Consider the following 26,636-nt stretch of genomic DNA (forward strand, 5'->3'; position numbering starts at 1 on the left):
CTGCCCTGCTAAATAGAAGACCTCTTGTAAATTGTGGCCCCAGGTTGGTCAAGGCGGTGGAGCAACAAGGCATCTTACCTAAAAAAAAGAGAGCGTCAAGAGATATAGAAAAATGGGTGGCAAACGGGGTTGAAGTACAGATCATGATCTAATAGAATACCATTAGTGGTTCGAGGGGCTGAATGGCCTCCTCCCGTTCCTATGTTCCAAGGCTCCCCCTACAAGTACATCCTCAATCCGCTTTCATCAAATTCCATAGGTAATGCTTTTCTGGAAAGGAATTCAGCTCAAACACAAAAGGCTCGACACATCAACTTTGTTTTTAGCTAAGGAAAGCACAAGTGTGTTAATTTTATTAACAATGTTTCTCACTCATACTCATTAAAACAGATAATACCCTGCCATTTTTATCATTTTTTTCATACCTTTGGTTTCTGCTCATTTTTCTCATTAAAAGAATAAGAAACTCTCAGGATTTCAGGTAAGGATTTTGATCAGAGACCTCATGAGCCACTATTCCTAATTTATTGCTTCATTTGTGACTGCTGATAGAGCAAGCCAAATTTATTCTGATTTGCACAACCTGTGCCCATGTCTTGACAATGACTAATTATAACCTGCTTTAAAATAATGAAAGTGTCTTAAAGTGTCTAAATGTAATTTGTTACAAAAACATGTGGCACGGTGTATTATCCCAGCTCAGAGAAGGCTGATTGATTAGATAACATAGGGCATCAAAGAGTCTTTAAACATTACAAATGGATGGCCAGTCCTGTCCAAAGGTGCACTGGGAAACAATGCTTCTTTTTTTTCCCCTCTCTCAGTATTCCCCTGTAATCTCTGTGAGGTTTCTACAAACTCTCCATTGCAGAATGAACCTTCAAGGTAATGTGCAAGGAGCAATCACTGTGTTTGAACAAAGTAAATGCAAAAACATGCTGTTTTAATAGATTTGATTGGGCTTCATTTGAAACAGAATACCTTCATGCCAATACAACAGGAAAATATAATGAGACGATTGAATTAAGTCATGCCCTGAGAATGCTTAATTTAATTATTCTCTAGTTTTGCACAAATAAATGCAAGAAAGCTTGAGCCACATTTGGTTGATGCCGAGTAAATAATTAAGGATAATATTATATTGGAGGCTTACTTGCCAGGACTTGTGGCACTATGATTGCATATTAATGACAGATGTGTTAGTTGTTTCTGCTCATTATATGTTCTATTTATACATAACTGGAATGTACTTCAGTCTTTACAGCAGTGCATGAACCAAGTAATTCAATTCACAAAACACTCTTCACACAATTAAAAACAGGGAGATAAATTCTACTCCACTGTGCACAGGCACATTTTACGAGCTAACCCTAATGTGCCTTCTGCCAATTGCTGAGTGTGTTAGTTTATGGCATGTACCACATTTGATATGAATATGTCCAGTCACATTGCAAGGAGGTCTTGTGGTGCAGTGGGTAGTGTTCTTGCCTCTGAATCAGAAGCTCTGGGTTCAAGTCCCTCTCCAGGACTTGATGACCAAGGAAAGTGTGTTCATAATGTGGCTCAAGCAGGTGACTACCAACTTGTGGATCCTTCCAACATATGCCAATGGCAGGTGGTGAAAGTGGTTGTGATTCCTGGCTACCTATGTGATGGAAATAAATTGGTCCCTTTACCATCAAGAGTTGCCACAGCAACTAAGACTCCTTAGAAGGTTGGATGGCTAGTGTGGAACAGGTTGGTTCCAACAGCATAAGGTTTGATCCCCATTTTGACTGGGGTGAATTTGGGACTGGCCTACCTGTGGTGAAGATTGCAGTGTTGTGGACTGGGTTTGCCTTCAGGCAGAGAACTGAAGAAGAAGTTGTATTGTACCTGTAATTTCATTTTATGTCAGAATGACATCAAGTGCCACTTAGTATGGTTGAAGATGGCAGGTTCCCCTCCCTTCCCTGAAGGGCATTAATGAACCAGTTATTTTTTCTTTATGACAATCTTGTAGCTTTAATTACTATTATTTTTGACACCATCTCACAGATTGCCAGTTGGTTGAATTCAGTTGTAACATTTGATGTGATTGGATTTGAACTTGAGCCTCTGAATTTTCAGTCCAGTACTGTCACCATTGCGCTACCATAGCTGAAAAGAAACCATTTTATCACATTTACAATACTATTCTGGATTTGGAGCAAATGGGACTTAAAATGTTAATATTCTGGAGCAGCTTGAATAATGGTGCAGTGTATTAATAGCTGCTATTTGGTCATTCATTTCACTGACTTTCCAAAATATAATGGATACCAATGATGGGTGTGTTGTGGAAAAGGGGGGATGTATAGATGTTGTAATCATTCCAGAAAGTTCATATGTAATAAGCATTTCTATGATAAATTACCTTCTAGTTGACAGGCAGTTTACAGATTCCCATCAGGGCAACTGTGGATATAAGTCAGAGATGTCTATTGTTATTCCTCAAGGCACCTTGATTTGCCTGTAAGAACACTTCACCATAAGAGTTTATACACCAGTAACAAAAACAGGTATCTTTTGCCCTTGCTTTGTCCCCACTGCATCTGGGGCTCTCGACTTTACCTACAGATCTTAACTGAGAGCATGCAAGATAATAGACAAACAGCACCGAGTGTCAGGGATGTTGTATGACAGATTGCTTAGCAACATCATTTAATCTTGAGAACTCTAGATTCAAATCAATGGTATGTTTACAGAAGGAGTGACCAGTGGTTGATGATGGTAGCATTGTCTTGCGTCTACAATATAAAAATAAGTTGGAATCATTATCACTCCTCCTGCCATCCGCATTATCAGTGGCTCAGAGCTTGCATTAAGGCATCAGCCCATTATCGTACCACATCTGTTATTTGCAGACATTACAATCTCATGTGTGCTCCATTTAAGCATCCTACTCAGCTGATGCTCACTTGTATGACAGCACAATGCACCCAAAACAGAAACAGCAAAACATGTATGTCTCAAATGCGACTGACACAACTGAGCCATTTCTAGTGGCAGTGTAAATAGAACAGAATTCAGCCTGCACTGGTTTGGTCTGAAATAGTGCAGGAAACACCAAGTCCCAATTCCCAGTCTAGTGTCAAAAACACATTCCTGACTGCAACGTCAGTAGAGCTGGTTCCATTTAGATTGATAGGCTCTCAGTGGGATCCTCCACTACTGGGCTCCATGCATCCTTCACAAACACATGCCCTCCGTGACCCTAGCACATGCACAGATGCTGACTACATCAGTACATTCCTACAGAATGAATGTACAACAGGAGAGGCTGCTGGAATACAAAATGTGATTGCAATCCACTGACAGCCATCATTGTACTGTCTCTGAAATATTCCCGATATAAAACCTACCTGAGTCAAGGTTACTTTATCACAATCAAGAACAGTGAAGTCAGAAATTATAACGGGCCTGACCGACGTCAGGTGCGAAAAGCGAGTCCCCAGCCTGCATTAGTTGGCAGTGGACGTTGCTTTACAACCTTACCACAGGTGGCCTCCTAGCTGCCCCCCTGTGGCTCACCATCCATTTAGGGATGGCAGGCAGGCTCCTGATGCTGTTGACCCAATCAGGGGGTCAGCAGCTCTGAAGCCTTGGCAGTGTCAGTGGGAGAGCTGGTCCCGACTGAGGCACGCAGGAGAGTTCAGGAGTTCAGACAGGTAAGTCTAAGAAAATATTCAGGGGGCTGGGTGGGAAGAGAAAACCCCCTGGGGAGATCAGTGGGGTCATGGGTGTACCTTCCCTGTCGGCGGCCACCTGTTTGGGCTATCGAGCCTTCAGCTCCGATTCCTCCCCATGCTACTGTAACGTAAAGTGTTATTCCATGAGGTGTTAGATACCTTAGAAGCAATTCTGGGCTAGCAAACTAGTCCTGACCAGGCAATGTAATTTTTCAACTGAAGCCAGATTGATTTGTTGAAAATGCCCCTCTTACATATGTTATGCCCGGGTGAGAAAGGGTGAACTGGCTCCCCTCTATTCAACCTTCTCGGTTGGTCCCAAATTTCACGGGGCCTTCTCCAAATCAGAAGTATTTAACTATTTAAACTGTGAGCAATAAGAAGCCAATCAAACAATGTTTTCTTGAGTCAAAGAAAGAGCAAATTTATTAACCACTAAACTGGAGGGGAAAGTATTAAAAACATGACATCCCACACACAGGTATCAGAAATAAGGGAAGTTAGAATCTAATAAAGTCGGCTTGATTGGCACCACATCCACAAACATTCACTCCCTTCACCGTGCACTCTCTACAAGATGGGCTGTAGGAATTCACCAAAGCTCCTTCAACAGCGCCTTCCAAACCCACGACCACTACTGTCTAGAAAGATAAGGGCAACAGACACATGGGAACACCACAACCTGGAAGTTCCCCTCCAAGTCACTCACCATCCTGACTTGGAAACATATCGATGTTCCTTCACTGTTGCTGGGTCAAACTCCAGGAACTCCCTTCCTAACAGTACTGTGTGTGTACCTACAATATGTGTACTGCAGTGGTTCAAGAAGGCAGCTCACCACCACATTCTCAAGGGCAACTCGGGATGGGCAATAAATGCTGGCCTAGCCAGTGATGCCCACATCCCGTGAATGAATTTTTAAAAAAATAGAAAAAAAGCTAAAAGAATATACGGTTAAGTGTCCTTTGACTGTACTTGAAGCATAGATTTTTAAATGTCGCGGCTGATTGGATTAGCGGGTTTTGTGGATGTGGCCAGGTGTAGAAGATGTTGCAATTATTATGAGATCTTGGTTTGTTGGTAGGCTTCTAGTAATGTCGGGTAATACGCTTGTTCCATAAGAGAGCGCGGGAGAGAGCAGCAGCCCTCAGCCTGTTTCCCCTGCTGAAAGCCTTCTTGCTAAACTCTTTGCAGTGGCTGCAGCTTGGCCTTGAAATATTCCACCTGTTGTGTATTTCTGTAAGGGTTTGGGTCTGTCTGTGGCAGCCATTGTTTCAATAACCAGCACTTTGCATTTTAATGTCTCTTCCTTAGACAGTTACAAGTTTTGATGGGTCTCTGAATCATAGGAAATGTCTCTCTCTCCAGGCTCCACTGAGAGTGGTTTGTTTGTTTTTCACACATTTCCTTGAAAGGTGGCCTTGCATTTTTAAATAGTTTGTTCTGTCTCCTTTCAAATTACAACATTCCCAGTCAGCTGAAAATTGAAATATATAAATTGTCAAAAATAAAGGGGCATAGCCTTGTGACACTTAGTAGGTGTAATGTTTTGTTTTATTTTGTATTACTTAAAAGCAACCTGTCATAAACCTGTTTTCCAAACTCTAAATCATTCAATACTTCAAATCATTTTAAAGCTACAAGGTGAGTTTCTTTCTGCAGTAAGGGAGCACCAAGTTCTGAACTGTATTGTAAAATGCATGAGACCAAAACATTCCACTGAAATGCACTCAAAAGTTAAAATACTCTGAACTGCAACAAATATTGTAAAGTCTAGTCTTGTTTGTGAGATCAAACATGGCAAAGTTAACACATAGTCAACTATTTAACCACATATTTACCAAGCTTTATTGGCACATAACACTCATCAGTAAGAAGTTTCTGATATCCTTTGTTCCACTGCAATCATGATAAAAGCCTTTTTAGTCAAACAGCTTGAGAACAGGTAACCTACATGTTACAAAACCTACAGGTGTCAGCTGTGGTTCAGTGTTAGACCTCTCACTACAAAGTCCGAAGTTTCAAGTCCAACTCCAGAGCTTGAGAAGAAAATCTAGACTGAAATTAGTGCAGTACTGATGGAGTGCTACACTGCCAGGGGTGTCACCTTTCAGGTGCGAAGGCCCCACTTGCTCAAGTAGGAGATGGTGGATGTCGGGTGGATGTAAATGAACCTGTGGGACTGTTTCAAAGGACAGTGGCATTCTTCCCTGTGTGTTGACCAATGTTTATCCCACAATCAATCTTGCTAAAATTGATTGTCTGCAGTGTGGGATATAACTGTGTGTCGTGTTTGTACATAATAACAGTGCACACATTTCAAAAGTTCTTCATTGGCTGTGAAACACTTTGGAATGCATAGAGATCATAAAATATATCATATAAATATGGCTTATTTCAATCTTTATATTGCTTGCATGTGACAACAAAGACCATAGTTTGGGGAAAAGTGTGACCCTTGCACAGTGATTAATATTCAAATATTTTCATTGCAATGATCAATTATTCATAGTAATGTCCCCTTCATTTCACTCAACAGCTTGTAGAAATTTCCTTTTGATTTATAGGTTAGCTTTTGAAAGTTTCTTCATCTTTAACTGAGCTGTGAGGGTAAAATGAAATAAGTAGAGTGGGAGGAGGCTTGTGCAGGGCTTATGTCACCAGCATAGACTGAATATGGGCTGAATGGCCTATTTCTGTTCTGTAGATTCTATGCCTAACTTCTTGGAGGTCTACAGAAACATTTCAGTAATGGATAAGGATAAAGAATATCTTTGTGCTTCAATTTTGTTTCTAGAAACATGCTGTCCATAGCCCGAAATTGTTGAAAGAAAAATGGACTTGCTTTCTGCCATTCTTACTGCTCCATGATCATAATGAATGGCAGAGTGGGCTCAAATGGCCTACTTTTTTTTATTATGTTCTAATGCACCTAAACTCCAGGGGTTAACACCATGGCAACAACCCTGTATACCTTGCTAGATGATATCAGACTGCAATGTTTAAAAGGTATCTGATCTAAAGATGTCTATTTTGTATCTGAAAACCCTCCCATATGGCGATGCAGATACATTAGGTGCTGGTTGCAAATTAGTACAGATCCTATTTCTGATCAGGAATCCCCATAAAGTAGCATAAAGAGCTGTATCTAATCTGCAATATCTATAAAGCAGTGCTTTAAAAAGTCTCTAATCCTTTGGAACTGTAACTAACCAGTGCCCTGCATGTTCTACCACTTTCCTGAGCTTTTCATAATTGAGCACAAAGCCCTGCTACCACTTTATTGCCTTTTTTCTGCAGCTGTCATCAGATAGAGTTTTAAGAAGAATTTTATCCGCAACTCATAAAACTTTAAATTTGATGTCGAAGATATGTTCCCCAACAGGTTCAATTTACGACGCCTTGTTCATTTTTTTCCCCTTCCAATTGTCTCAATGGCTCACAGCCCCTTCTCCGGAGACTCAAGTCAGTTCTAGGAATACTCTCTGTAATCTATACTTTACTCAAATGACCACTGATTTTGTGTGAGTCTAGATCCTGTCTTCACCCACTAGGTGATTTTTCCTCTTTCTCGCCAAGAGTGTTGGGGATCCTGGTATATCAGCCCCTAATTTCTTTTGTTGTGCTTGGCAAACTCAGCACTAATCAGAGAATAAAGAATACGTCCTTGTCAGTTTGGCTCAGTATCAGATGCCTGGAGCAATTGGATCATCCGTGGGATTGTGCTATTGGATCTTTATCCCCATTTTGATCCCTGCTGACTTGATGGTCCTCGCAGCTCAGATTTCTGATGAGAGGATGAATGAATGAATGAATGAATGGTGTTGCCCAAAGTGAATCTTGGTACTTGTCGAATACAGGAACACAACCACCCAGGCAGGAGCTAGAACTCGATTCTGCAGTTTGTGTGGGAATATCAGCCAAGGCTAAAACTGGGAACACTCCACGGAACTTTCAAAGGAACATATTCTATTTCACATAAGATTACATAGGATTATATGCCCCAATTTGGTGTCATCTGTGAAGTTAGAAAAAGTGTTTTTGATTCTGAAGTCCAAATTGTTTATGTAAATTGTGAGCAACAATGGTTCTGATGCTGATCCTTATGTCAAGGGTGATAAGAGTTTATAGGATCACCTCATATAAAATGAGTATTGGTATTTTTTCCAGTGTCTTGGCTGATATTTGTCTCTCAAAAGCACCATTAGAACAGATTATCTGGTCACTAAGCTATAGGAAACTACAGGCCAATTGGCTTAACATCTGTCATAGGGAAAATTATAGAGCTATTATTAAAGATGTTATGGCAGGCCACTTAGAGAAATTCAAGGCAATCAGGCAGAGTCGACATGGTTTTGTGAAAGGAAAATCATGTTTAACCAATTTATTGGAGTTCTTTGAAGGAGTCACGTGTGTTGTGGATAAAGCAGAACTGGTGGACGCACTGAACTTAGATTTCCAGAAGGCATTTGATAAGGTGCTACATCAATGGTCATTGCAGAAAATAAAAGCTCATGCTGTAGTGGGTAACATATTGACATGGATAGAAGATTGGCTAGCTAACAAAAAACATAGAGTAGGCATGAATCAGTCTTCTTCTGGTTTTCAGATCCCTGTGGTGTGCCACAGGGATCGGTGCTGGGGCCTCAACTTTTTACAATTTACATAAAAGACTTGGATGAAGGGACCGAAGGTATGGTTGCTAAATTTGCTGATGACACAAAGATCAGTAGGAAAGTAAATTGTTGAGAAGCCACTAAGGGCTGGAATTTTCCAGCCTCCCCTGTGGTGGGGCTGATGAGCCATTGAAATCTGCATTCACATTGGTGGGACCACCAGCATGAGGGGCTGGAAAATTTTGGCCAAGGAGTCTGCAAAGGGCCATAGTTGTGTTAAGTGAGTGGGCAACGATCTGGCAAAATGGAATATAATGTGGGCAAATGTGAAATTGCCCATTTTGGCAGGAAAAATAAAAAAGATGCATATTATCTAAATGGTGAGAGATCGCAGAACTCTGAGTTTTGGAGGGACCTGGGTGTCCTAGTGCATGAATCACAAAAAGCTAGTATGCAGGTACAGCAAGTAATTAGGAAATCTAATAAAATGTTATCATTTATTGCAAGGGGAATTGAAAACAAAAGCAGGGCGGTTATACTTCAGTTGTCCAGGGCACTGGTGAGACCACATCTGGATTACTGTGTACAGTGTTGGCCTCCTTGTTTATGGAAGGATGCAAATACATCAAAGCAGGTTTACTAGACTAATACCAGGAACGGGCGGAATGTCTTATGGGAAAAGTTTAGACAGGCTAGGCTTGTATCTACTGGAGTTTAAAAGAGTAAGAGGTGACTTGATAGCAGCCTTTAAGATCCTGAGGGGTCTTGACATGGTGGATTTGGAGAGGATGTTTCCTTTTGTGGACAAATCTATAACTAGGGGTCACTGTTTAACAGTAAGGTGTCGCCGCCCATTTAAGACAAGAGTTGAGATTTTTTCTCTCTCAGAGGGCAGTGAGTCTTTGGAACTCCTTTCATCAAAAGGCAGTGGAAGCAGAGCCTTTGAATATTTCTAAGACAGAGGTAGATAGGTTCTTGATAAATAACGGGGTGAAAGGTTATTGGGGATATGAAGTTGAGGTTATAATCAGATCAGCCATGATCTTATTGAATGGTGGATCGGGCATGAAGGGCCTAGTGGCCTACACCTACTCCTAATTTGCATGTTTGTATTATTTCATTGCTGTGTACAAATTGGCTGCCATGGTTCTTATGTTACAACAACTGACTGTCTTCAGGCATATTTCATTGACTGTAAAGTGCTTTAGGACATCTTGAGATCATGAAAGGCTCTATATTAATGCAAATTCTTGCTTTAAAATAGTGGCTAAATAAAATGTTGGTGACATCCTCAATAATTCTCTTTCAGCGTCTCCTCGCTGAAAAAAAACAACTTGTATTAAGAGTGTGGCGTTAAGTACCATCTGAGCACTCTGGCATGATTCAGAGGCATAACACGGGATGCCAGCCCTGAGACGATCATTGTTATGGCTGCATGCAGCTGCAGCAAGTGTGAACTATTGCCCTCCATCTGTCCCCAGGTTTTTCTTGTTGAAACAATCTGGCCCTCGGAGCCCCAGACTGCTGCAAGCTTATTTCCCCCTAAGGAACTATCAGTGCTGACCACTGTCTGGCCTGTCTCTGTGTGCCGGGCAGGTACCAATCAAGCCAACTGTTGTATTAGAAATGAGAGGAATTCACCGTATATCGAGCCTAAGCTCCCAGACACAGCCCGTTTTAGAAGTCAATTGCAGTGAACACGAGCAGTTATTTCCTGTAACCCAATATTCCTGGGCTGCTTTTCTCACATGTTTAAAGGTTCCCTTATAAGGCTTTTGGCTCAATATAATGAGCAGAAAGAGGGCTGCCTACTCAGTAACTTAAAAGTTTGTGATTTCCTCTTAAATTACAAAGTATAAGGGAAAGTTAATGGGAAAACAATTCCTTTGTGGTTTTCTAAGCACTGACGCTCATTTTGTTTATATTTTTAACCCATGATTTAGCATTTTGTAGTACAGATTGTGGGAATTAGCAATATGCTATGTCAACACTCAGCCTCCAGCAGTATTTATAACAATTTAACTAAATTCTCCCAATCCCTCTTAATTACAAACTGGTAGCATTACAAAATGTATCAATTAGTAGCTGATTAACAAGTGGGTGTTATTTTAAATCTATGTTATTATTTCCTTACCTTGTACTGCTTGCTCATTTCAGCTCTTTATAATAACCCAATTACTGTAACTTGTGACAGAAATGGGAAGATGTAAATACCTGACAGTCTAAGATCAGATCGCAGAAAAAATAGCAGCAAGACATTTATTATGTGACTAATCATTGATTGCTGTCGTGGTCTCAAATTGTTATGGTATGAAACCTTTTCAATCCTGTTCTACAGCTGTTCAGCATTACAAAGAAGTCATTTAAAAGTAACAATAAAATTAAATGTGAATCCTAAAGCACTCTTTATTTTAAGAACTCATCGAACTAATAACGCCTTGTATTTATATAGCACATTGAATGTAGAGTAACCTCCCAAGGTGCTTCACAGAAGATTATGAAGTGATGCTTTTTAGAAGAATGAAGACGGATAATATAAACTAAAATGGCACAATTATTTAAGGAATGCAGATGCACAAATCTTTGAAAGTGGCAAGACAAATTGATAAGACTATTGCAAAAAAAAAGTACAGGATCCTGGCCTTTACATATAGAGGCAAAAGAGTACAAGAATTTGGATGGGAAAACTTGCGGGGAAAAGCCAGGACAGCTCTTACATAGTTAGCACAGGTGCAATGGGCCAAATGGCCTCCTCTGCTGTGTGAAAGCTAACAGAATGTTATGATCTTATTGAATGGTGGAGCAGGCTCCAAGGGCCAAATGACCTACTCCTGCTCCTAATTCATATGCTTGTATTGTAAGAATGGATGTTTTATTTTAATATTTGTGGGTAATATAATCTATTTCTGTAAAGAAGGCTGGATGTGTGTGTGTGTGATTTAATTAAGCTGGGCAGAGATTGATAGGAGGTTGGAGGTGTTAAGTTTGAGACACAAGTAAATAAGTTCGATTTGAATATCAAAGGGGAGTCAGAGGTGCCAAGGAAGATGTTTGCATCTTGCAGCAGTTCCAAGGTAAACAAGTAGTGGGAATAGGATATTTTATTGACCCAAAAGCAAAGACAAGATGGAAACATGAAAGATCTTATATTTGGAAGAGTTGGAGTTTCAAAGGGGTGTGAGAACAATGGAAAAGAGATGAAAGGGAAAGATGTATATTAGAGTTACTGTGGATAGCTGGTGATAGCTATTGAGTTAGATAGCTGTTGAGCTAGAGATGCCTGGAGATAGCTGGGGCTGTTTGAGCTGTTGAGATAGCTGGAGCACTGGGATGGGAGAGGATGCAGTTTGACTCACCTATCCAGTCAAGCCAGAAGACTCTTGGGCTGCAGCAAGCAGTTTAATTCTGAAGTGATTCCACCGCAAAGTGGAAGAGGGTAAAGGTCGTGTGGTACACCTTTACTGAAGCTATAGCAGTTTGCCTTGTGTAATATTACTGGATTTCATATTAAAACATCTATAAGGGAGTGTTGCCTGGAAGATGTTTACTTATGGGTTTGACCAAGTAGAGAGTTTTGGGGAAATGTTTTGTAAGACTAACCTTAATTGCGTAACTGTAATCTTATGTGCTTAAGTTTTCTTCTATTTTTGTTAATAAAACTTCTCCTTTTAATTTTTAAAACCCCAGAAGTGTTACTGGAACTCTTACTGCCGAGTCTGGTATGGCTCCTCGGCTTCAGAATACAAAAAAAAGATTGTGACCTATAAGCCAAGTTTCCCTCTGGGATTCGGTTTGCACAGCAAGTAACATTAGCTGTGGTTGTAACAGTATGTTCATGATTTTATGAACAGTAATGGATCCTGAGCCAAAGAAACAGGTATTAAGGGGAGCAACCAAAAGCTTGGTCAAAGAGGTTGGCTTTGAGGGCGGAGCTTAATGAAAGGAAGGGAAGTGGCTTAATTAGAGAGGGAATCACAGAGCATGGCAGCCAGCCTGTTGAAGACGTAGGTGGTGTGAAAGAAGACAGGCATGTACCAGATGTTGGAGTCAGAAGAACTTGGGTGAGCAGCTGAAGAAGATATTTCAGATAACTCAACAAAAATCAGTTGTGTTAGCCATGAACGTTTAAACTGAATGAATATTCATCATGACATCTATTATTTGCTTTTCCAAATGAAAACATCCTCTGTGAACGTTCCATTCTAATTATGCTGTTCATTGATTTAAATTCAGAATCTCATCAGAAAGAGGACATGGGACAAATTTTCCAATTCATGAAGGAACTAGCATTTATATAATGCCTTTCATGGCCTTGTGGATGTTCCAATGCACTTCATAATCAGAAAAATCCCTCAAATACCAATGAAGTAAATGACCAGATAATCTTTCTTTACGTGAAGTTGGTTGAGGGATAAATATTGACCAGGACACCAGGGCATTGCTGCAGGACTTCCTCGGGATAGTGTCCTAGACCCAGCCATCTTGAGCTGCTTCACTAATGACCTTCCTTCCATCAACAGAAGTGGGGATGTTCGCTGATGATTGCACAATGTTCAGCACCATTCATGGTTCCTCAGATTCTAAAGCGGTCCCTGTCCAAAAGCAGTAAGACCTGGACAATATCCAGGCTTGGCAAGTAACATACGTGCCACCCAAGTGCCAGGCAATGATCATCTCCAACAAGAGAGAATCTAGCCATCACACCTTGACATGCAATGGTATTACTATCGCTGAGTCCCCAATTATCAACATCTCGGGGGTTACCATTGACCAGAAACTGAATTGGACTAGCCCTAAAAATACAGTGGCTATAATAGCAGGTCAGAGGCTAGGAATCCTGAGGCGAGTAATTCACCTCCTGACTCTTCAAAGCCTGTCCACCATTTACAATGCACAAGCCAAGAGTGTAATGAATACTCTCCACTTGCCTGGATGAATGCAGTTCCAACAAGACTCAAGAACCTTGACACCATCCAGGGCAAAGCAGCCCACTTGATTAACACCCCTTCCACAAACATTCACTCCCTCCACCACCGACAAACCATGGCAGCAGTGTGTACCATCTATAGGATGCCCTGCAGGAACTCACCAAGGCTCCTTAGACCGCTCCTTCCAACCCCACAACCACTACCATCTAGAAGAACCAGGGCAGCAGATGCATAGGAACACCACCACCTGGAAGTTCCCCTCCCAGCCACAAACCATCCTGACTTGGAAATATATTGCTATTCCTTCACTGTTACTGGGTCAAAATCCTGGAACTCCTTCCCTAACAGCATTCTGGGTGTACCTACACCACTTGGACTGCAGTGGTTCAAGAAGGCAGCTCATCACCACCTCCTCAAGGGCAATTAGGGATGGGCAATAAATGCTGGCCTAACCAGTGATGCCCACATTCTGTGAATGAATAAAAGAAAAGAACTCTCCTGACGTTCTTTGAATAGTGCTCTAGGATCTTTTGTATTCAACTGAGAAACCAAACAAAATCTTGGTTTACCCCAATTTTTTGGTATCGAGGATAAGTAGCACTTCATTATTTATTTTAAATATTAATTGCAAGAGACTATTGGCTCATACTAATCCCCCGCTTTCTGGCTCCTGCTCCTTTTATTTGCTTAAAAGTATTGCATCTAGCGCATACCCATTATACAATGGTGTCACTGTTCAACGTGACATGCTTTGCAATAGATGCAAAACAGTTTGAAACAAAAACAACAGCAATCATTGACCCACAGCTGGAAATTTACAAATATTGCTGAAAATAGAGATATATTGCCAAAGCTTTAAGTCTTGTACTCATCAGGACAAATGCAAGAATGTCAAATTTCAAACAATCACAACAATTTATACTAAAGAAAAGAGGGTGCTGATTGGTTGGCAAGTTGACTCTGATTGGCCAAGCCAATCAGCATCAACTTGCCAACCAATCAGCATCCTCTTCACCTGTGGTCTAAATTGTTGTGATTGTTTGAAATTTGACATCCTTGCATTTGTCCTGATGAGTACAAGACAGACAGTTTTGGCAACGTGTCTCTCTTTTCAACAATAGTCAAGTTTTGCACTACCAAGCAACTGTTAATTTACAAATAGTTGCGGTTACACTCTGATTGACCTCATTAGTTTATAACTAGCTGCAGTCACAAGGATTTGCCTAGTCAGAGTAATGGTGTTAAATGTAAAGAGCAGATTCGCTAAGCATAAGATACCACAGGGAATTCAAATAGTTTTTTTTAGAAAAAATAGTTTATTTTATATGTTATGGAGATAGGGGAATAATAATTTATTGAGATCAACAATAGGCCCCAAGTGTCACAGGAAGATTCTTCATTTTGTTTCAAAGCAGTATATCCTCAGGATACCTTGGTGACACTGCACTAACACTATTCCACAGAGAAAGGATACGGCATGGGATTGACGTCTAGGATTTCCTGTCTGCTGAAATGTTGATCTCTGTCAGCTTGTTAGAAGTAGTGACTAGATGAAAGTGAATATAGGTCGATTTTTAATAAGGGTTTTGAATGGCTGTCTTTTAGGCATTTTACGCCAGTTATACTTCAGCTTTAGACCTGGCATAGAGCTGTATTCTTTTTGATCCAGAACTGAGCTTCTGACCCACATCTGCTCCATGTTAAAGGGGCTATGTAAATGCAAGTTAGAGTTACTGTATTCAGTTGAAATGCTATTCCAAAAGTGCAGTACAACTATCCTGGATTGCTCCCAAAATGTTTAATATTTGAATAAATAAACCTAGTGAAATGTTTGTTGCATGTTTCTGTCTGGTTTGACTACAGTCCAGCTTGAGTAGAACTTCAAGTCCGTTTGGTTTCTGGATTATGTGTCAAACATGTTGGATAGTGTGTGAAGGCTGAGTTTCTGGTGTGCGCTGCTGATGGTACAAGCCCTGGATTAAATGAGTGTGGGTGAGAAAATGTTATGCTTCCCCACTGCACTGAAATTAATTGGGGAAAATCCCTGTGAGACCTCACAAAGTCTGTAGAAAACCTCCCAGGCTACCAAAAGATATACCATTAGCACCATAGGCAGGGTACAGCACAGAAAGAGGCCATTCAGCTTTACCATGTCTGCATTGGCTGAAAAAGAAAACATAAAAAACAAGCCACCCATTTTAACCCCACCTTCCAGCACCTGGTCCATAGCCTTGCAGGCTCCAGTATTTCAGGTGCAGATCCAGGTCCTTTTTAAGTGAGTTGAGGGTTTCTGCCCCCACCACCAAACCAGACAGCGAATTCCAAACACCCACCACCCTCTGGGTGAAGAAGCTTTTCCTCATGTCCCCTTCTACCAATCACCTTAAATCTGTGCCCCTGGTAATTGACCTCTCCGCTAGAGGAAACAGGGCATCCCTGTCCACCCTGTCTAGGCCCCTCATAATCTTGTACATTTCAATTAAGTCATCTCTCAGCCTCCTCTATTCTAAGGAAAACAACCCGAGCCTATCCACCTTTCCTCAGTAGCAATTTTGAAGCCCTGGTGACATTTTTAAGTCTCCAGAGCACATATGTACTTCCTGTAATGTGGTGACCAGAACTGTACACAAAATTCCAGCTGTGGCCTAACCAGCATTTTCTGCAATTCCAGCATTACATTGCTGCTTTTGTATCCTGTACCTCACCCAATAAAGGAAAGCATTCCATATGCTTTCTTTACCACCTTATCCACCTGTCTGGCACCTTCAGGGACTTGTGGACTTGCCCTCCAAGATTTCTCACTTCCTCTACCCCTCCCAATATCCTCCCATTTATTGTGCATTCCCTAGCTCTGTTTTCCCTCTCCAAACACATTACCTCACCTCACACCTCTCTGGATTGAATTCCATTTGCCATTTTTCCACCCACTCAACCAAAGTTATTGATATCGCTCTGGAGTCGACAGTTATCCTCTTCAGTGTCAACCATGCGGCCAATTTTTGTGTCATTTGCAAATTTCCCAAGCCTGCCTCCCACATTTAAGTCCAAATCATTAATATACACAACAAACATCAAGGGAACCGACATTGAGCCCTGTGGATAATCTTCAAAGAACTATTGCATAGCTTACAGCACCTATACATTTCTTCAAGGTGCAAAAACCCAAAACAAGTCAGTCAACGGTGGCTGACAAAGTAAGTTAAGGATTGTATAAGATTTAAAAAAAAGGCTTATAAAGTTGCCAGAAATAGCAGTAAACCTGAGAGTTGGGAGGTCTTTAGAAAACAGCAAAGGTGGGCCAAGAAACTGGTAAAGAAAGGGAGAATAGAATATCAATGCAATCTAGCAAAAATCATAAAAACGGACTGTAAAAGTTTCTATAGGTATGTAAAAAGGAAACGTTTGGCCAATAAACATGTAGGTCCATTACAAGCAGTATCAGCAGAATTCATAATGGGGAAGCTAAATGATTACTTTGTGTCTGCTTTCACTGAGGAAGATGCAGGAAATCTCCCGGATTTAGAGATCCAAGGGACTAGGGAGAATGAGGAGTTGAAGGAAATTAGTATAAGTAAGAAGGCTGTATTGGAGAAACTAATGGGACTGCGAGTTGATAAGTCCCCGGGACCTGGTATTCTGCAACCCAGAGTGTTGAAAGAGGTTGCTCTGGAGATAGTGGATGCATTGGTGATCAACTTCCAAAATTCTATAGATTCTGGAATGGTTCCTGAAGATTGGAAGGTAGCAAATGTCACCCCACTATTTAAGGAGGGAGGGAGAGAGAAAACAGGGAACTACAGACCTGTTAGCCTTACGTCAGTAGTAGGGAAAATGCTAGAATCTATCATTAAGGAAATGATAAATGGATACTTGGATAATCGTGATCTGGTTGGGCATGGTCAGCATGGATTTGCTATTGGGAAATCATGTTTGACAAACTTGTTGGAGTTTTTTGAGGATGTTACTAACAAAATTGATAAAGGAGAGTCTATGGAAGTAGTATGCTTGGATTGTCAGGATGCTTTTGATAAAGTCTCCCACAGGAGGTTGATTAGCAAAATAAAAACACATGGGATAGGAGGTAATATACTGGCATGGATTAAGGATTGGCTAACAGGCAGAAAACAGGTCATTCTCGCATTGGCAGGCTGTGACTAGTGGGATATAGCAATGATTAATACTTGGGCACCAGCTGTTCACAATATATATCAATGATTTGGATGTGAGGACCAAATGTAATATTTCCAAGTGTGCTGATGAAACAAAACTAGGCAGGAATGTGTGTTTTAAGGAAGGTGAAAAGCAGTTTCAGGAGGATCTGGACAGACTCAGTGAGTGGGCAAAAACATGGCAGATGGAATATAATGTGGAAAAATGTGAGGTTATCCACTTTGTTAGAAGGAACAGATGTGCAGAGTATTTCCTAAATGGTAAGAGATTAGAAAATGTAGATGTACAAAGGGACCTGGGTGTCCTTGTCCATAATTCACTGAAGGCTAACGTGCAGGTGCAGCAAGCTATTAGGAAGGCTAATGGAATGTTAGCCTTTATCACAAGAGGATTTGAGTGCAGGAGTAATGAAATCTTGCTTCAGTTGTATTGAAGCTCGATTAGACCATACCTGGAGCACTGTGTGCAGTTTTGGTCTCCTTACCTTAGAAAGGATATTATTGCTATAGAGACAGTGCAACGAAGATTCACCAGACTTGTTCCGGTGATGGCGGGACTGTCTTATGAGGAGAGATTGGGGGAACTGGGCCTGCATTCTCTAGAGTTTCGAATAATGAGAGGTGATCTCATAGAAACCTACAAAATACTTAAAGGAATAGGCAGGGTAGATGCAGCTAAGATGTTTCCCCTGGCTGGGGAGTCTAGAACCAGGGGACACAATTTCAAAATAAGGGGGAAGCCATTTAGGACCGAGATGAGGAGAAATTTCTCTACTCAGAGGGTTGTGAATCTTTGGAATTCTCTACCCCAGAGGGCAGTGGAAGTTCAGTCATTGAGCGTGTTTAAGGTAGAAATTTATAGACTTCTGATTAACAATAACGTAAAGAGTTTTGGAGATATTGTGGGTAAAAGGCATTGAAGTGTTCGATCAGCTGTGCTTGTATTGGATGGTGGAGCAGGCTCGACAGGCTGAAGTGCCTTCTCCTGTTCCTATGTTCCTTACACCTCTGGAAACTGCTTTCCATTCACAAAAACATCCATCGACCATTACCCTTTGTAGCTTGTCGCTGAACCAATTTTGGATCCAACCTGCCACGTTCCCTTGTATCTCATGGTCTTTTACTTTTCTGACCAGTCTGCCATGTTGGAGCTTGTCAAATGCCTTACTAAAATCCATGTGGACAACATCCACTGCACTACCCTCATCAATCCTCCTTATTATTTCCTCAAAAAATTCAGTTAAATTAGCAATACATGACCTTCCCATAACAAAACCATGTTGGGATACAATCCATTCAGCCCTGGTGATTTATCCACCTTCAAGGGTGTCAGTCCCTCCAGTACTTCCTCTCTCATGATGCTTACTGTATGTAATAATGCACAATTCTCCTCTGTCCTTGGCCTGCTGCATTGTTCCAGTGAAGCTCAATGCAAACTGGAGGAACAGCACCTCATCTTCCGACTAGGCACTTTACAGCCTTCCAGACTGAATATTGAGCTCGACAATCTTAGATCATGAACTCTCCCCTCCATCCCCACCCCCTTTCCGATCCCCCCCTTTTTCTTCCAATAATTTATATAGATTTTTCTTTTCCCACCTATTTCCATTATTTTTAAATGTATTTCCATCCATTGTTTTATCTCTACCTTTTAGCCCATTTTGATTCCTTCCCCCCCACCCCAACTAAGGCTATCTGTACCTTGCTCGTCCTGCTTTCTATCCTTAATTAGCACATTCCTTAGATAATATCACCACCTTCAACACATCTTTGTCCTTTTGTCTGTGACATCTTTTGGTTATCTCCACCTATCACTGGCCCCCTATCCAGCTCTACTTATCCCCCCTCCCTTAAACCAGCTTGTATTTCACCTCTCTTCTATTTTTACTTAGTTCTGATGAAGAGTCATATAGACTCGAAACGTCAACTGTGTTCCTCTCCGCAGATGCTGCCAGACCTGCTGAGCTTTTCTTTTTCTTTTTCTTTAACTACTTCAATTAGTTTTTAAAAGGCCTCAATTGGCCATTGACAGGTTGGCGGGCACACAGCTGATTCGGCTGCACCCCCACCAACCTGAAATTTGAAATGACACAGGGTGACATCGGGAGTTCCGCCAGACGTCATCCCCTGTCATTTTACGTGTTCCCCTCAACCCCTGCTCGCCGACCTCAATATCCTGCCCTAAATCTAGAATTGCAGCTCCTCTGGTTAGGCTTGTTATGTGCTGGCTAAAAATGTTCTCTTGAATGCAGTTTAAGAATTTTATGCCCTCGGTGCCTTTCACCCTGTTCATCTTCCACTTGATGTTAGGGTAGCTGAAGTCACCAACTATTATTGCCCCATTGTTTTTGCACTCAACGATTTGCCCACTATTTGCTCTTCTATCTCCCTCTTACTACTTAGGAGTCTATAATACACGCCGAGCAGTGTGGCTACCCCTTTTTTATTCCCGAGCTCAACCAATACGGCCTCATTTGATATTAAAACTGAAAATGCTGGAAAAACCCAGCAGGTCTGACAGCATCTGTGGAGCGAGAAACAGAGTTAATATTTCAAGTCCATTATGACTCTTCTTTAGAGCTAAAGAAAAGTAGAAAGTGGTGGAATTTGTACTGTGTAAGGGGGGTGAAGAAGGTAAAGCAGAATAGAAGGTCAGTGATAGATGGGGGCTAAGGGAAAATTGACAAAAATGTCATGGACACAAGACAAAGGGAGTGTTAATGGTAGTGGTAAGGGTTGAAGAAGGTGCTTACACTGTACAAATTCCATCACTTTCTACTTCACTTTAGCTCTGAAGAAGAGTCATAAGGACTCAAAACGTTAATTCCGTTTCTCGCTCCACAGATGCTGTCAGACTTGCTGAGTTTTTCCATTATTTTCTGTTTTTATTTCAGATTTCCAGCATCCAAAGTATTTTGCTTTTACCTTAGGCCACATTTGATGGTTGATTTAGTATATCATCCCTCCTTGCAGCTGTAATTGACTCTTTAACCAATAATGCTATGCCCATACCTTTTTTTATTCCCTCCTCTATCTTGTCTGAAAACTCTACATCCAGGAATGTTGAGCTGCCATTTCTTTTTTATTCATTCATGGGATGTGGGCATCACTGGCTAGGTCAGCATTTATTGCCCATACCTAATTGCCCTTGAGAAGGTGGTGGTGAGCTGTCTTCTTGAACCGCTGCAGCCCCTATGGTGTAGATACACCCACAGTGCTGTTAGGGAGGGGGTTCCAGGATTTCGACCCAGCGACAGTGAAGGAGCAGCGATATATTTCCAGGTCAGGATGATAAGTGGCTTGGAAGGGAACTTCAAGGTAGTGATGTTCCCATCTATCTGCTGCCCTTGTCCTAGAGGATAGCGGTCATGGGTTTGGAAGTTGCCCTAAGGAGCCTTAGTGAATTCCTGCAGTGCATCTTGTAGATGGTACACACTGCTGCCACTGTGTGTCGGTGGTGGAGGGAGTGAATGTTTGCAGATGCGGTGCCAATCAAGCAGGCTGCTTTGTCCTGGATGGTGTCAAGGTTCTTGAGTCTTGTTGGAGCTGCACTCATCCAGACAAGTGGAGAGTATTCATCACACTCCTGACTTGTGCCTTGTAGATGGTGAACAAGCTTTGGGGAGTCAGGAGGTGAGTTACTCGCTGCAGGATTCCTAGCCTCTGACCTGCTCTTGTAGCCACAGTATTTATATGGCTAGTCTAGTTCAGTTTCTGGTCAATGGTAACCCTCAGGATATTGATAGTGGGGGATTCAGCAATGGTAATTGAATGTCAAGGGGTGATGGTTAGATTCTCTCTTGTTGGAGATGGTCAATGCCTGGCACTTGTGTGGCATGAATGTTACTTGCCACTTGTCAGCCCAAGCCTGGATATTGTCCAGATTTTGATGCATTTGGACATGGACTGCTTCAGTATCTGCGAATGGTGCTGAACATTGTGCAATCATCAGCGAACATCCCCACTTCTGACCTCATGATGGAGGGAAGGTCATCGATGAAGTAGATGAAGATGGTTGGGCCTAGGACACTACCCTGAGGAACTCCTGCAGTGATGTCCTGGAACTGAGATGATTGACCTCCAACAACCACAACCATCTTCCTTTGTGCTAGTTGAGAGTCTTGCCCCTGATTCCCATTGACTCCAATAATAAAAACAGAAAATGCTGTGAAAACCCAGCGGGTCTGTCAGCATCTGTGGAGAGCGAAACAGAGTTAACATTTCGAGTCTATATGACTCTCCTTCGGAGCTCTGAAGAAGAGTCAAATGGACTTGAAACATTAACTCTGTTTTTCTCTCCACTGGGTTTTTACAGCATTTTCTGTTTTTATTTCAGATTTCCAGCATCTGCAGTATTTTGCTTTTATCCCATTGACTCCAGGTTAGCCAGGGCTCCTTGATGCCACACTCGGTCAAATGCTGCCTTGATGTCAAGGGCAGTCACTCTCACCTCACCTCTGGAGTTCAGCTCTTTTGTCCATGTTTAAAGCAAGGCTGTAAATGAGGTGAGGAGCTGAGTGACTCTGGCGGAACCCAAACTCGGCGTCAGTGAGCAGGTGATTGCTAAGCAAGTGCCACTTGATAGCACTGTTGATGACCCCTTCCATTATTTAAATTTACTTCCCTCTTGTTTGTGTTTCTTAATTAAATTTAAGTGGCTACTTCTTGAAAAATAGTACGTTTTTCTCATTTTCAGCTATTTAGAGGCATTCTCTAACAGCAATTTCTCACCAGCCAAGGAGCTTACGGGCCAGGGTTGTTCCTTCATTGGACGGGCTCAGCGGGAGCGTTCGGGAAGCTGACCGCCACCCACGATGGGGGCCGGACCGCGATTCCACGCTGACGGGCCAACGATGCAGGTTTACCCGGGCACGTGGGTATGTGCAGGAAAACCCCCTGAGGCATAGAGCTGCCTGAGCGAGATGAAGGTAAGAAAAATGAAAAATAAAGGCTTTTAAAATGTTATCAAACATTTTCCCCTATTGTGATTCTGCCACATGAGCGGGGAAACTTTACTCATGAAACGTTAACATTTTTATTTTATTTTTATTTGCTGTTGGAAACCTCACCACACCCCCCCCCAACCCCCCCCACCGTGGATGAGGTTTCCTGAAAAATGCAAAGCCCGCTGGGCCTTTTCGCCAGCCCCGCCAACTGTAAGATTGGACGGGCAGCAAAAATGTATTTAAATTACTTTTTTAATGGCCTCGATAGGCTTTTTAATTGTCGGCGGGCGCGCTACCGACCCCCGGGTGCACCCACTGACTGAAATATCTTGTGAGTGCGCAACGACATCGGGACCCTTGCCCGACGTCATTGCGTGTCATTTAACCCTCGAGTGAATTGGGTGTGTGTCTGCCCGCTCAGCGAAAAATCCTGCCCATCGTTTTCCTGTGATGTCGCTCTGATTTTGTTTTTGAAACTTACCCAACCCCCGAGTCGGTCAGGTTCCATTCTCTCTTCTCCCTGAAGGAAAGGGAAGGCCCCGGGCCTCACCCTCTCTTTTATCTGCTCCCGAGTCGAGGTGTCTCCCGCGGATCCGGTTTCCTCTGCTCCCTAAAGGCGAGTCAAAGGATGAACTTTAAAGATAAACGAGCAAAATGTCTACCAACCAGCCACTTATCTACTTTCCTGCGATGTCAAATTTTGATTCCCGTAGGCAGGTGGGTGCTGTGTGGCGGGGGGGGGCGGTGGGGGGGATGTGGAACACAGACTGGACATCTCTTCTACCTGATGCTGACTGCCCCTCGGTCTCTCTTAACATTTCAAGACCGTCAAGTCCCGAACTCTGAAGAGGAGTCGTATGGACTTGAAACCTTAACTCTGTCTTTCTCTCCACAGGTCCTGTTGGACCTGCTGAATCTTTCCAGCATTTTCTGTTGTTGTTCCCACTTTTCTGGATTTGCTGCTGCTGCCCTTTTCAAGCTGCAGCAGGCAAAGAAAAAACACAGTTTCACTCCTTTTGCTTCCTCTGTGAAGCTCAATTAAATTGAAAAGCTTCTCATATAAACTTGGTGTCTGGCCAGACAACAACTGACTTCCCTTTAAACATTAACAGCTCTTTAAGCGCTGCTGTGATGCAGGAGAGGGCTGGCCAGCTACCAGTGCAGAAGGTCAATCAGGGCGGGTTGTCCACTGTAGATATTTAACTCGTTTGACTTTGAGAGGATCCTAGTTCAGCCTCTCTTGAACCAATCCAGAGAAACAAACAACGTAATCTAACCCTGCTTTCCAGAGCACCAAAAATGGAACAATTAGTTTCCAGTGCCGTTGGGGTGAGTAATCCACAGTCAATTCCTGTAAAACAACTATTCCAAGAGGTAATTTTATGACTTTGCATTACTGGTGAGCATCTGTGCTCGCTGAACTTGCAGGGTAGGCGTTGAGGCCCACACCCACCTTGATTTTCTGACCATTTAATATTTGTAGAACTGCACAGAGTGTCATTGATAGGTAAGGCAGATCAAATTCTGAGCTTTGCAGCTTCAGTGCATCCTTGTAAACTCCCAGTTATTTAGCTCTGGTATCTCTCAGCAGTTCCAGCTTATAGTGCTCACGTGATAATAACATCAAGGTGAAGCTGCTGAGCTCCGAGGTCTTCAGATCCACCTAAAGAGGGGGCTTTCCTCTTTAGTAGGGGCCTTCCCAGTAGGTGTCTGCTATATTACAACAGAAGTAGAATCAATTTTAACCTAATGTCCCAATGGGATGTTAACAAGATCAGATGCAACCCTAGCTTTACATCCTGCCCAATGTTACACTCCATTAGAGTCAATGGATGTGTAATGCAACATTGGATATTATACCGAATCCTGTGGCTTTCTGATTGGTTGAGTTAGGTTAAAATTGGTCTCATTTAGTATGAAACTTTCATTCTGAAAGAACTGTGTGTATTCATATTGTTCTTCAGCTGCAGAATCCATACCACAGCTTATGCAAGACAAGCGTCACAGCACCAGCATCCTTGGGTAATAAAAAAAAAACAGACCACTCTGGCTTGCTGCATAGATTTCTTGGGCAGCTGGGATGGATTCACTGGCGTTGCCAATTTCTGGACAGATTTCGTTCTTCGGCCAAGAACTTTGATTTGCAGTTTGCGCAGGAAAATGGATAGAATGGCTAAAACACTGCTTCAAAGTCTCACGTACTATAAACTGAATTTGACTGATTCACACACAACGAAAGAGCGGCCCTGGTCATACTGGAGGGCAAAGGTTTCACTGCGCCCTCTCTTGGCATGTACTGGCACTGCACATCAAGCTATACCATGCCCCCAATCTGAGATCCTCCATCTGTAGCATTAATAGATGGAAAATGTTGTGCTGGGAGTGCGCATTCTCCTGACATGAATGTTCCAGAGGGAGGCACTCAGCAATTTATACCACGAGGACCTGCAAGCAGATTTCAGCTGCTGGGGCCCGAGAATTCTGGAATTCTCCCCCTATAACTCTCTGCCTTTAAGATAACCCTTAAAACCTACCTGTTTGACCAAGCTTTTGGTCATCCATCCTAATATCTCCATCTGTAACTCAATGTCAAATTTTGTTTAACATTGTTTTTGTGAAGCACCTTGGGATATTTCATTACATTCCAGGTGCTATATAAATGCAAATTGGTGTGGCTTGTTATATGATAAATAATATTTCTCATGTGCTTTCACTCACCTTATTTCTTGTAGATGTTCGGTAAAAGCCAATAATTCCCAGCTCCTCAAAAAAAGCTTAGACTTAGGTCGAGGTAATGACACACACATACTACATTGAAGAGTGTGGCCCTCCTACATTTAACCACCAGATAGACAAACGCACACAAATGTTGGCCAGTTTCAATCAACAGCAGATTGGTGTTTTTCTTCTCTGTAAGTGTGGATTTGTCAAAACAAAGCCCACACTTGAGCATATGACACTTCTCAGTGTGTAATTGTGCTTTCTACACCCTCTTTCCTCAATTATGGGTCTTCATCGCAATTATGGTCAAATTAGGAAAGACAAATGTCAGCACATTCTGATGCCAAACATTCCTTGGACGCTGATAAAACACATTACTCACAAAACTGTGAATGTCAAATGCAGACTTCAGCCCAGCACAAAACAAATGTCAAATTAACTTTTTAACAGGCAATGCTACTTTGGTGGACTGGGTGCAGGCTAATTTTTGAAAGTTACAGAATGAATGGTAATTTTCAACACTGTATAAAAACAAGTTTAGGCTTTCTCAATCAGCATGCCCCAGTTATCTGGCCACATTTCCACTTAAGTACATGGACCAATCACCAGCAATGGTCTTGGAGCCCAAGTGCAGACATAGTCAGAAACATATTTTACTGGACAGACTTGATTAAATCACATTTTGTAAAAGCTTATCTTCTGTACTTATCTGAGAATTGTATTGAAGTAGGTCATTTGACCCATCATGGCTGTGCTGGCCCCTTAAAAGAGTTGTCCAATTTGTAATCTCTCTTCTCTTTCCCCAAAGCACTTCAAATGTTTCCTTTTCAATTATATATCCAATTCCCTTTAGCACTTTACTACTGAATCTGCTCCCACCACCCTTTCAGGCATTGTATTCCAGTCAGAATAACTCGGTTCATAAACAATTTATTCTCATCTCCTTTCCGGTATTTTGCCAATTATCTTAAATCTGTGTCCTCTGGGTTCCTGACCTTCCCAGTGGGAACAGCGTATTACTTTTTTACTCTAATGCTCAGAATTTTGAACAGGTCTATTAAATCTCCCCTTACCCTTCTCTGCTCTAAGGAGAACGATCCCCCAAGCCTCAGCAGATAACTGTGATTCCTCATCCTCTCCCAACTCTCTTCATAACAATTACTGATTTAAGAATTCGATGCTATGAACATCAGCCAATCTTCAGTATCTTGTCTCAGGGCCCCTTCTTTCACTGTGCAACTTGGCACTGAGTGCTTGTAGGCTTCTAGAGAACATCATAGCCATATCCTGCATGATTTCCTCACCAATGCCTTTTACACAAGGAGTTACTGGGTTGCAATCAAGTCCACAAGCCTTCTCTGAATTCCACACACCCCTCCCCCAACCCCGTTTTCAGTCCAGGGCACTGATGTCATTCTGCCCTCAGGATAAGGGGGAGGCCATTTAGCACTGAGATGAGGAGGAATTTCTTCACTCAGACGGTGGTGATTCTTTGGAATTCTCTGTCCCAGAGGACAGTGGAAGCTTAGTCATTGTTCAAGACTGA

General features: G+C 42.1%; 1 long non-coding RNA gene across 1 annotated transcript; it reads right to left on the minus strand.

The window, feature by feature from the left end:
* On the minus strand, positions 1–22,967 carry LOC121270022. Its single transcript, XR_005941459.1, has 3 exons — positions 22,851–22,967; positions 2,396–2,436; positions 1–78 (listed from the first exon to the last, which is right to left on the minus strand). It is a non-coding gene; the product is annotated as an uncharacterized LOC121270022 (long non-coding RNA).
* Between the last annotated feature and the right edge of the window lie 3,669 nt (positions 22,968–26,636).

The sequence above is a fragment of the Carcharodon carcharias genome, chromosome 26, assembly GCF_017639515.1.
Source record: "Carcharodon carcharias isolate sCarCar2 chromosome 26, sCarCar2.pri, whole genome shotgun sequence".
Lineage (NCBI taxonomy): Eukaryota > Metazoa > Chordata > Chondrichthyes > Lamniformes > Lamnidae > Carcharodon > Carcharodon carcharias.